Genomic DNA, 12,033 nt, shown 5'->3' on the forward strand with positions numbered 1-12,033 from the left:
TTTGTGTTAGTATGTATGTATGTATGTATGTATGTATGTTAGTGCAAGTCGGTGTGTGTATGTGTAGAAATCCAGCAGAAAGTGTTCCAAAGCTAAATGGTGGGGGACAGTTCCTCCATGTCCTTTCACAAGTCTGTGTGTGTGTGTGTATATGCACACATACACATCTACCCTACTTCCTTCCTCTCTCCATCACATGTGGCCCATCGTTTTTGCATTATTGTGATTTTTTGTGTATAATAGTTAATTCTTGTCAAAACTGAACAGCATATGCAATGTGTGTGTGTATACAAACACACACACACATACTTACACATACTTACACAAATGTGAATGTATGTGCATTTTCTTATTATGACTAAAACTATTTTTGTTCTCAGTTTGTGAATAATAGTTTTTCTTGTTTATTATTATTATTATTATTATTATTATTATTATCTGAAAGAAATGATCTCTGTCTGCCACTTGTAGTTTTTTTTCTTCTTTTTTTGCATTGCTTTCTTTCCCTTCCTCCTCATCCATCCACCCATTCATTCCTCTTCCGTTTTTCTTCTCCCACGAACCCAATCAGATAATCACCCTATAAGTGTTCAGCCTCTCCCAGTGAGCATGGCTTCCCTGCCAAAAAACATATTGCTGCTTTGAGCTCAGCTTAAAGACAGTTCGACACGAGTCAGGTGGTAAAGATGAAGCGTAGACTTGCAAAGGTCCTGATTTCAGCCAGGGCAGCGGATGGGTCTGGTTCCCTATGTGTCTGTTACAGTCAGTGGAAATAAAGAAACGAAATTCACTTGGTGCCAAGAGTCCTCTTTAGTTCTTCCTTGTTGTTCACATTCTCCACATCTACCATCATAAGTGCTAATGGCTGTTACATTTATTATCCACTCTACCACCACTACCACCACTGCCATCACAACCATTTCCAACGCCACCAACACCACCATCACCATGCCGTTGTCACTGCCACCATTGATTTATTTGGTAAGGTGTTAGGATTTCGAATGTCCCATCGATCCACTGTGAACATTTGCATTTTTATATATTTATCATTTGAAAGAAAGTGGTTGGGTTTTGATGAGAAAGTTCATACACACTCTACGGTGATGATAGTTGTGAGTACTAGTGCTGGCGTTGGTAGGGTTGGTGGTGTTTGTTGTTTTGGTTGTCCCTCTCTAACTAGAGAAATAGCTGATATGGTACTATGTGTCCAGATTACAGTAGATTAAAGAACTAACTGTGATCCATCGATCTATTGCTTGAGGTATTCTATGCCAGTACTTAGCAAAGGACCATACTATATAACTAGCTGAATATACAGTATGGCAGTTTTGGCATTTTGATTTTGTTTGTTTTGGGGTTGTTTTTTTTTCCTTTGCCCAGTAATATGTTTATAAGTTCTAGTAGTAACCATTGAAGCATGACAATTTCTGCTCCATTTCTTTGATCTCTGGTACTGTGTCTACAGCATTGTGTTTAGGTCTATTGATGTTGCTGCTGCTGTTTTTTTTTCTGTGTGTATATGTAATTAATTTTTGTGTTGGTCTTGGGCTGAGTGTAGCTATAGTAGTTTTCTTATGATACATGTTACACTAGTGCTCTAGGGTACTGTAAAGGTGTTTGGTTGTTCAAGGTCAGGAACTGTACAAAGATGGGAGCTTTTTGCAGCTAGGCATTATTGTCACTCACATAAAGTCGTCACATTTGGATGAATGGCATACTTCAGGATAAGCTGCTGCCTGTTGCTGTATATATAATGTTGGGCAAGAAGTTTGTGTGAGAGAGACAGAGTGAAACATAGTATGGATGGTGAGAGAGAGAAAGGCTCGTAAAACCTCGATTTAAATGACTGTTGTATTGCCACCTGAACTTGAGGCAAGTCAGGTCCAAAATGTAAATATCTCTTAAACCTCAAGAGGCTTCCAGTCTGTTGTAACATTCCTTGATGATCTCTAAATGTATATCAAACAGTTATGTGAACTTGGCAATGTAGAATTTGTTTGTGTACAGTTCAGATATTGTACTGAATACCTACAGTAAAATTTAACTCAATGTATAAGTACTGATTGTCAACTAACATATCTATTTGGCCATTTAGCTTCTTGTACCTGCTTTAGTAGAGGTAGTTGACGGAAGAAAAGGCTCGCTGTAACAATGGGGTAGATAATTGTATGATTTACTCTGACTAATAAACTGGTATCAGTTGTTGGACTACATTTGCACTGGGACTTCAGGGGTTTTCAATCAATAATACTGGCCCCAATACTTACTTCAGATTGGTGCTGATTTTATCATTTTATATTTCATTTTACTGATTGATTAGAATTACCATTTTGACACAAACTCAGTTTTTTCGTAACCACTAGTCTTGTTTCACACCCACACACACACATTGAGGAGAGTTCCTATCTAATGATGGTAGTGGTTTATGACCAAAAAAGAAGCTCAATGTTAAAAGCAAAGTATTGTATTTTTCCACATTCTTATACCATGACCATTGTATTTCAACACACTGTGCATTAACCGAACTTCATCAGATAAGAAATATTTCTTTGACAGAACTTAGTAAATAGTCACTTTGCTAAAGCACCATAGCCATGTTGGAAGAACAGTTTTTATCTACCAAATTCCACTCACAAAGTACTAATCAATCTGCGATTATTGTAAAAAAAAAACCTTGTTCAATGTGCTGTATGGCGGGAATGAACCTAAAACCACATGGTTGTGAAATCTATTTTTTTTTAACTCGCAGACATGCCTGCATTGCATGTCACAGATGGTTTATTAGTCAAACTAATATAGATTTGATTGTGGTCTAAGAGATCTAGAGACAGTTGATGCATGAAGAGGTAACCTGTTGGTAGTAATGTTTATTTGGGTCTTGTAGAAGATGATTAGCTGCTTAGAGCTGAAATATTTCTTTGGCTCTGAGAGAACAAGAGAAGCATTATGATTAATGAGAGACAGATGTTAGATTGTCAGGTGAAAATGAGGAAATTCTGTGAGTAATGGTAGACTTGCCCTCATACATCCTTCTTTGTTTGCTAAGAGAATGTGACACTGACCAATACTGTGTACCGATCATTTGTGTACTTGCTGATGGCTGGATATTCTTTTTCTAAGATCAAGAGATGTTGGGAGGAATTCTGAAATGACCACAGTTGTGCTTGACTGTTGTTTGAGAGCCTTGTTGCATAACACAGGAAATATTGTAGGGGAAAATGGGGGTTCACATTATATACTCCCAGAGGATTATATTCTGTACTTTTTTTTTTTGTGGCTTAGAGTTGAAAGGGTAAGGCAATGATCCCTTTCTGGATCTCCATCTAGTTGTAAGAAGTTATCCTCAGAAGAGACACCTTTCAATGCTTGCAACGGACTGGACATTGCTAAAGGCATCCATGGGCTTGTTGTGTTGGTGTTAAACTGGGTGATGGTTTAAGACCACCACTTAACATCTGTTGGTTGTAGTAAAAGATTCATACAGAAAGCATAGTACAACTTGACATTGGGAGGGAATTTGTTGACTAGAGATGGATTATATGCATACATGAGCTTACACACACACACACACACAACATCTATAATACATCTATTATCAAATGATGAATAGGCACATTTTCCATGATGCCCGTTTCTTATGTTGGAAGAACATCTGCTGACAAGTTGGAGAAAGAGATTGGGAGTCTTTGACTATGCTGATGTTAGTGGAAGAGAAAATGGAAAATAGAGGATTGTGATGATGATGTTGTTGTTTAGCCCTGTGTAAACCATGAGCCAGTAGATGAACTGATGGTCAAAGGTATTCCAGTCTATACCATTCCGCTTTAATATATTCAAGATTGTGGAGTTGCACTGGTGATCATAAGATTGTGGTTTCAATTCCTAAACTGGGTGATGGCATTGTGTTCTTGAGCAAAACACTTCATTTCATATTGCTCCATTCCACTCAGCTGGCAAAAGTTGCGATGGATTAGCAACCTGTCCCATGGTGGAATATGTACGTTGCAGTCAGGGAAACCTGCCTTATGAACCTTTGGCTTAAGAGGGACCTTTGATCCTTTTTTGATATTGAGGACAACTTTTATATAATCTACTCCCTTTTTTTTAAAGATGGCATTTAAAAAAAAATTTTGGAGGAGGTGGCTTCCCAGGCCTTCCAAGACTTGGGTGAATGATGTGTTAATGTTCTGTTCAAACTGTTGCATGATGTCACTTGCTGGAGAGACATTTGCAGGGAGAGAATTGCCAAAGAAAGATTGGGGATAGGAGTTAGTACAGGGCTGAGGATATGTTGGGTACGGCATAGGGTTATGAGAGGAGGAGAGATGAAGATGAACAAATTGGAAATGCTTTAGTGGAAGTGGTACCACAATACCAGCTATGTCTGAAGAACAAAAGACATATATAATAGTGGTAGAAAAAGTAGAGAGAGGAGACTACATTTCTGGAGTGCCAGGGGCTGAAATATGTTTGAGTGGTTTCATGTCAATCAGTTGAATGACTTTGTTCAGAAGCAAATTTAATGATGATGATAAGGATAAAGAACTTGGGGATAATATACTGAAGTTATTGTACAGTTCATATCGTGTGTCTATAGCTGGCGCTTTGATTTTTCTGTTTTTTCTTTTTCTTTTTTTTTTTTGTTGCAATTTTTATATTTTAAATCTGTGATGGGTAAATGAGCAGTTTCAGTTGTTTAGCCCCCAGATCATCCTCAATTAAACAGACCAGTAATAAAAAGCATTCCAGCCATGACCATCTGTCTTAATATCCAACACAGGATAATGTAGTTCTAAATGCACTGTATATCCTTTTTTTTTTAATGAGGTTAGATGTGATTTTAAGGAGATTTGGCTGCTATTTCTAGCTGATAAAGCTACCACTTGGAGGTTCCCTCATTTTGGTATTTTGCTGCCTGAAGTTCAAATCTCAATAATAGAGATATGTATGTAGGGGTGGGTCACTCTTTTTTTTTTTCTTTTTTTGTTCTGTCCAACCCATGCCAGCATGGACAATGGACAAATGATGAAGATGACTATGATGTTTCTCAGAAATTGAAGTGTGTTAAAGTACCGGTTATTCACTGCACAAAAATATTGAATCAAGTATCCTGCCTTCAATGCCTTTCTTTTTCTTTTCTATTCATTTTTTTTTTTTTTTCAAATCTAACCCTCCCCCAACTAATACAATGAAATTCTTATATTTTTCACTTTGCAAAACAACAATAACCAAGTTCGATATGGAACCATTTTCTTGGAGGTTGACAGGCTAGACGTTCATATTCTGCTCCATGCATTGTATTAAATTTTGTGCCAGAGAATCAGACACTCAAATCGTTACATGCTTAACGAGTTCACGCTTCATTTTCACTGTGGTCAGCTTTGCCCCTTCATCCTTTCAGGATTGATGAAATAAGCACCAGTTTGTCGCTGAGGTCAATACAATCGACTTCCGAAATTTGCTGGCCTTGTACCAAAATTTGAAACCATTATATCAGTTTGCAGGTAGAACCATTTAGCACACCTGACAAAATTGCTTAATGGCATTCGTTTTTGGGTTTTTACACTCTGAGAACAGATTCCACCAAAGTCGACTTTGTTTTTCTATGCTTTCGGTGTTGATGAAATAAATACATACCTGTCGAGTACTGGAATCGATATAATTAGCTAACCTTCCCCCCACCCCCCCATCATCCCTGTCCCTGAAATTTCAGGCCTTGTGATTGTGTTAGAAAGAATTATTTTTTTTTTAAATTAGTACACCAAGTAGCTTTTATTTCTTTCTTGCCCCTCCTACTATCACTGTACCCTCTTCAACAGGGGGCAAAAAGAAAGAAAATACAAAAATACAAAATAACATTTCAAATGTCCCCCACCATCACATGCTTTTTTTTTTCTTTTTTTTTTTATCCAACCTGTATTTGTGCTTTGTTTCTGTATTTGGTTTGCAAGATTCTTGATGTGAATTCCTGAAACAAATCTTCTTGTGTCTTGGGAAGATTGTTGCGCTACTGTTGTTAATAATAACAAACAATTGACTAACAAAAATGAAGTGATATTGAACCAGTGCATGTGTTATTATTAGTGTGATGACCTTCCCAAGACACAAGATATATTTGTGCTTCTTTCATCCTATGTCTTTCATCTGTCTCATTTTTGTATTTGCCTTCCACTTTTATTTTTTTTGCACTCCACCCCTATCCCTCTGCCTCCTTCTGCTGTTTGTACCTCCTACCTCTCCTTCTTGTCTTTTGCCTTTATGTCTTTCTTCTCACTGCTACTTCCTGTCTCTTACCACTGTATGACATCTACTTCCTGTGTCCTGCATTTACAACCATGTCCTACCTCTCTCCTTTGCATCCCTGGCTCCTGTCACCATATTTTCCCCCACCTCTCTCTTTCTCCCACTCCTCCATCTATTTTTTCACCCCTGCTTCTGTCTCTGTCTCCCACTACTACTGTTGTCTTCCACTCCTGTTCTCCACCTCTGTGACTTTTGATTCCCATCTCCTTCCTCTGTCTCTTTCCTCTTCCTCCTCCTTCTCAATTGATATTCTAAGGTTGTACACATCATCCACTGTCTTCGGAAACCGTAAATGCAGGTTTCAAAAAGGAAAAAAAAAGGGCTTCGTATTTATGACTGTTGATGTTTTTTTTGTTTTTTTTTTTTGTTGCTGCTGCTATTATTGTATACAAAACATGAACTTCCACCTGTCTAGTTTTCTCCTTCGGGCATGAAACTTGAGTTGTTTTAGTTCTAGAGGTGTGAAGTTATGACATTTATTCATGCCTTTTATTAAATATTTTTTTTTTGTTTTTTGTTTTTTTGTTTTTTCCAAGGCAAAAGGTGTTTCCTCTGCAGTGCTATATGTTATAAATTCATTCTCTTCATCTTCTTCCTGCAATAGAATGTTTTTTTTTGTTTTATTTCTCCTTTTTTTTTTCTGTATCTGGAGATATTTTGATGATTCCTTAAATTACCTCTCTATCATTTGGTGCTATAAATTACGAGCCATTAAGCTCAATTCATTCAGTTATTGGCATCTCATCTAAGAGAAACTGCGCCAGTTTTTATACAAGAGAGAGAGAGAAGAATGAGCATAATCGGTTTGAATTAACTCCAGTTTATTATTATAATTGTGCTAATTTTTTTTTTTTCCCATCTCCACTCATGCCTGATAGGGAAGGAAAACTAAAGTGGACTGACCCCATAACGCTGTGATATGAACTCAGAACCTAGGGTTTTAAATAGCTGTTTTTGTTTTGTTGTTGTTGTTGTGTGGTCCCAAGTTAGCTTTGACTGACCAATGAACCATGTCCTGCAATTTCATTGTTCCAGATATCCATGCTTCTGCCTAGCTGAGGACCATACTGCACACTCTCTGATGTGCAGTGGCTTATAATATGGCAGGCACCGTGTTCTATTCTCTATGAATAGATCTATGATCAAAGGCATTCCAGCAATGACCAACCGATTGTTTTTTTAGGAGTACAAAGGACCGATTACGTTATCCAACATAATCCTTTTTCTTAAAATGGGACTGTGTAAATTGAGGAAGGTTTAGCTGCTGTTGTCTTGTAGCCAATCAAATGACCATGTTAAAACTCCCCCAGTGTATGTTACGTGTATGGAGGATGCACAATAACTTTATTATTATTATTATTTTTTTTTTTTTCTTACATTCTAACAATTCAGCCAGCTTGCCTGCATTAACACAATTCTCAAAATAAATTAAATTAAGTATTTAATAAACTAATTAAATTTTCAGTTTTTAGTTTGCAAACATTTTCACTCGGCTTTATTAATTCATGTAGATAAAATGAGGTGCCTGAAACGGCAGTGATGGGTAGAATGGATTGCAGTATTTCCTTGTGTCTGACTGTTCTGCATTCATAACCTTGCAGGGTTAGATTTTGTCTTTCATCCCTGTAGGGTGTGGCTATTAAAATATACACTAAATGTGTTCACCAGTTGCCTCTAATGACATCAAGAGTACTAAACTCTTTTCCTCTTCAAATGTGTGGCCTTTGTCCCAATGTAAGAAATTATTATTAAGGCAGTCAACTGGCAAAATTGTTTGCATGCTGGACTAAATACTTAGCTGCATTTCATCTGACTTTACATTCTGAATTCAAATTCCACCAAGGTCAACTTTACCTTTTGTCCTTTCAGGGTTGATGAAAGAAGTACCAGTTGAACACTGGGGGGTTGATGTAATCAACTTACCCTGCCTCCAAAATTTCAGGTCTTGTGCCTCTAGTGGAAAGCACTTATTATTATTATTATTAAGGTAGCAAGTTGGCAGAATCATTAGCATGCTGGACAAAATGCTTAACGGTATTTCACCCATCGTTCCATTCTGAGTTCAAATTCCGCCGAGGTCGACTTTGATTTTTATCCTTTCAGGATTGATATATTAAGTACCAGTCAAGTACTGGGGTCGATATAATTGACTATCCCCCTTCCCCACAAATTTCAGGCCTTGTGCCTATAGTAGAAAGGATTATTATTATTATTAAGGTAGCAAGCTGGCAGTATTATTATTATGCCAAACAAAACACCTAGCATCACATCTTCTGGCCTTATGCTCCGAGTTCAAATGCCACCAAGGTTGACTTTGCCTTTCATCCTTTTGGGGTTGATGTAAAAAGTACCAGATGTGCACTGGGGTCAATGTAATCGACTTAACCCACCCCCAAAATTTCAGACCCTTGTGCCTATGACAGAAAAGTTTATTATTATTATTACCATCATCAGTGAGAAGGTGTGTTCTAGTGGGTAGGGTGTTTCACTCACGATTGTGAGATTGTGGTTTCAATCCCTAGACCGGGTGGTGCATTGTGTTCTTGAGTAAACCACTTCATCTCACCTTGCTCTGCAATCATTTAGACACCTGTAGACGGAACTGTAACATTTTCATGTCATTATTTTGCACAGTAAAATTTATTTCAGCTGGTTGCAAATCCTTGCTGAACAGTTTCTATTTCAGAGATGTTTTTCTCCTAGATGGATGGTCTTCATTACGAATGGTGAGCACCATCTTCCCTTGACTGTATTGGATGGCCGTTGACTCACCCTAGTTACTCTGCCCTTTGATGGGTCTCGTTTTTCATCCCTCAGCATCTCCAGAAGTCACCTCCTCACCAAACGTGTATCATGCCAGTGGGTTACTATTAAAATAATGATAAAAACTGATTTAAGAGGATTCATATGTATGTATATTTTATGTACACTCACTCCTTAATGCAGTGAAGTGTGCTAGAAATAGCAGCTCACTTTACTCAACTGCCAAAGGACATTAAGTTTCATCATTCTGTGTTCTGAGTTCAAATCCTATCGGTGGAGTCAACAAAAATCTTTTTATCAGGCATGTACTGAGATCAATATGAATGATTGAACACACACACACACACACACACATGTATACATACCCCCTCCCTCGACAGATTTCTGGTTCCTATACCAATGTGAAGAAATCATTATTATTATCATTATTATTATTATAAGAGTTTTCTATGTATTATGTTGTTGATATTGTTGTTTCTGCTACTGCTGCTGCTGCTGTTGCTTTTGTTATTTTTTCATATTCAAGTGATTTTTTTTTTTTGTTTTAATTTTTTTTTTCAACTAACAATTTTTGAGTTTTGTCTCAATTTAAAAAAAAAAAAGATTTTTTTTTTCAATACCTCCCTACCAACATTGTGAATATATATTTTTTTTTTCTCATTAAGGTGAAAATTTCACTATTCAAAATTGACTAAAACAAAAAATGAAAAAAAAGAAAAGAAAAGCATAACAAATGGCAGTTGATATATTGTCCATCTCCACCTCTTATTTAAATTATATTTAAAAAAAAAAATCACAAAACACACAAAAAAAAAAAGAAACTGAAAACAAAACAAAAATGTCAGGTCCTTTTGTTCCTGATGTATTGATTTTTTTCTGTTTTTTTTTTTTTAACTAACCAATCATCTTTTGATGTAGATGTGAGTTAATGAGTAATCGGTGCATAGGCCCAGCTAATTGATTTCCAGCGGCCTTGTGATCCTTCTTTTAACATCATTAACTTAACTTCACAAAGAAAAAAAGGAACATTATATATATATATATATATATATATATATATATCATATGCAAACACATATATCATACACAAGTCTTTTAATGTTTAATTGTCTGAGAGGAGTTATTGTTAAGTGATTATAATTTCCTGAACTGTTAATCTCATTTTTGCAGTGATTATACATTGATATAGTCAGACCGGTGTCCTTGACATATTTGTTAATCATATTTCAGTGATTGCACCCCTCCAACTTATTTCCTGGATCTTCATGGATCTAATCATTGTATTCAGCTATTCTCAGTTATTTTGGATCTACTCTTTATTAAATCCACAGGAATAGAGTGTCCTCATTGTACTATCCATACCTAGGGTCATTCTCTTAAAGTTGTTCTACTTGTGATTTGTGGTGTTATTTGCTCATTCTTTTTGACCCAGAGTGTATATATATACATATATATATATACAGAGAGAGAGAGAGAGCGACTGACCCAGGAATTGAACTCATGTTCTCCAGGTAAACTGCTACAATTGACACTTAATTCTCCAGGTGTGCTATGAGCAAGTGGCTGGGTGATTATCCTTGGTGTGGACAATGGAATGAGAATGATTCTACCTGCCCCCTTCCTTGTGGATTTATTAAAAGGTTTGACTTGAAATTCCAGGAATATTACCAAATATGATAGATAAAAGTTTGGAGAATACAACAATGCTAACATTGTGATTATTATAACAATTAAACGAGGACACTCATCTGAATATATTAACGATTAATATTGATAACTCCTCATCTCAGTGATTCAGATGAAATTCATCTTGAGGGATAAACATTATTTTTTTTTTTCAACAATACTTACATTTGTACTAAGTTTCAATCAGTTTGATCCCTGGCTGTCATCAAATGCTATGGTTGCTATAGGCTTATATGTGTACATAGTACCAGGCTAGATTGGAACTAGGTACCTTGTAGCTCTGAACAAAGCATTACAACAGTCTTATCCACTAGGCCGCTACACATCCAGTGTGGAAACTGTCCATATCCAGAAATATTATTTCTGATGATGACCAAGATCAAGTAAATTGAAATGGCATTGTAAATATTTAAGGAAAAAAAAAAAAAAAAAAAAGAAAAGAAAAAAAATAATGTTCATCTCTAAAGTTGAGGTTAAAAAGTCTGAATAGTATTATAAATCTATTCATAAAAGTCTTGTTTCATTATTAAGATTGAATAAATGAATAAATAAACCCCAAAACCCTTTTAGATTTCTTAAAAAACCCAATACTAACTTTAATGTCTACTTGTTCTAAAGTTTACCAGGGCACAGCTGGAAACAGGTTAATACTGTATTTTTGGGGTTTCCTCTGTATTTTGAGTTCAGTTCTCGCTAATACCAAATTTGCATTTTTATCCTTTGGTTTGGGATATATAACATAATTTATATATATATATATATATATATATATATATATATATGTAAACACAATTTAATGTGTTATCCTCTCTCTCCAAAATTTGGCCTGGTACTTATTTCAAAAGTGTTATGGACCTTCATATTCTGAGTTCAGATCACGCCAAGGTCACCTTTGCCTTTCTATTTTCTAGGGGTTAGTCTTATAAAGTACCAATCAAGTAGTGGGGGAAGTGGGGGTCGATACAATCAGCTACCTCTGAGTGTAATGCTTATTCTGTGTTAGAGAGTATTATTATTATTATGAAGGCGATGAGCTGGCTGAATCATTAGTATGCTGGACAAATGCTTAGCAGTGTTTCACCCATCTGAGTTCAAATTCCACCAAGGTTGACTTTGCCTTTCATCCTTTTGGGGTTGATAAATTAAAGTATCAGTGAAACACTGGGGTCAATATATCCGACTAGTCCCCTCAGTCCCAAAATTTCAGGCCTTGTACCTATAGTAAGGATTATTATTATTATTATTATTATTATTATTAAGAATGGGTGGAAAGTAGAATTA

Source organism: Octopus sinensis, linkage group LG17 (assembly GCF_006345805.1).
Source record: "Octopus sinensis linkage group LG17, ASM634580v1, whole genome shotgun sequence".
NCBI lineage: Eukaryota > Metazoa > Mollusca > Cephalopoda > Octopoda > Octopodidae > Octopus > Octopus sinensis.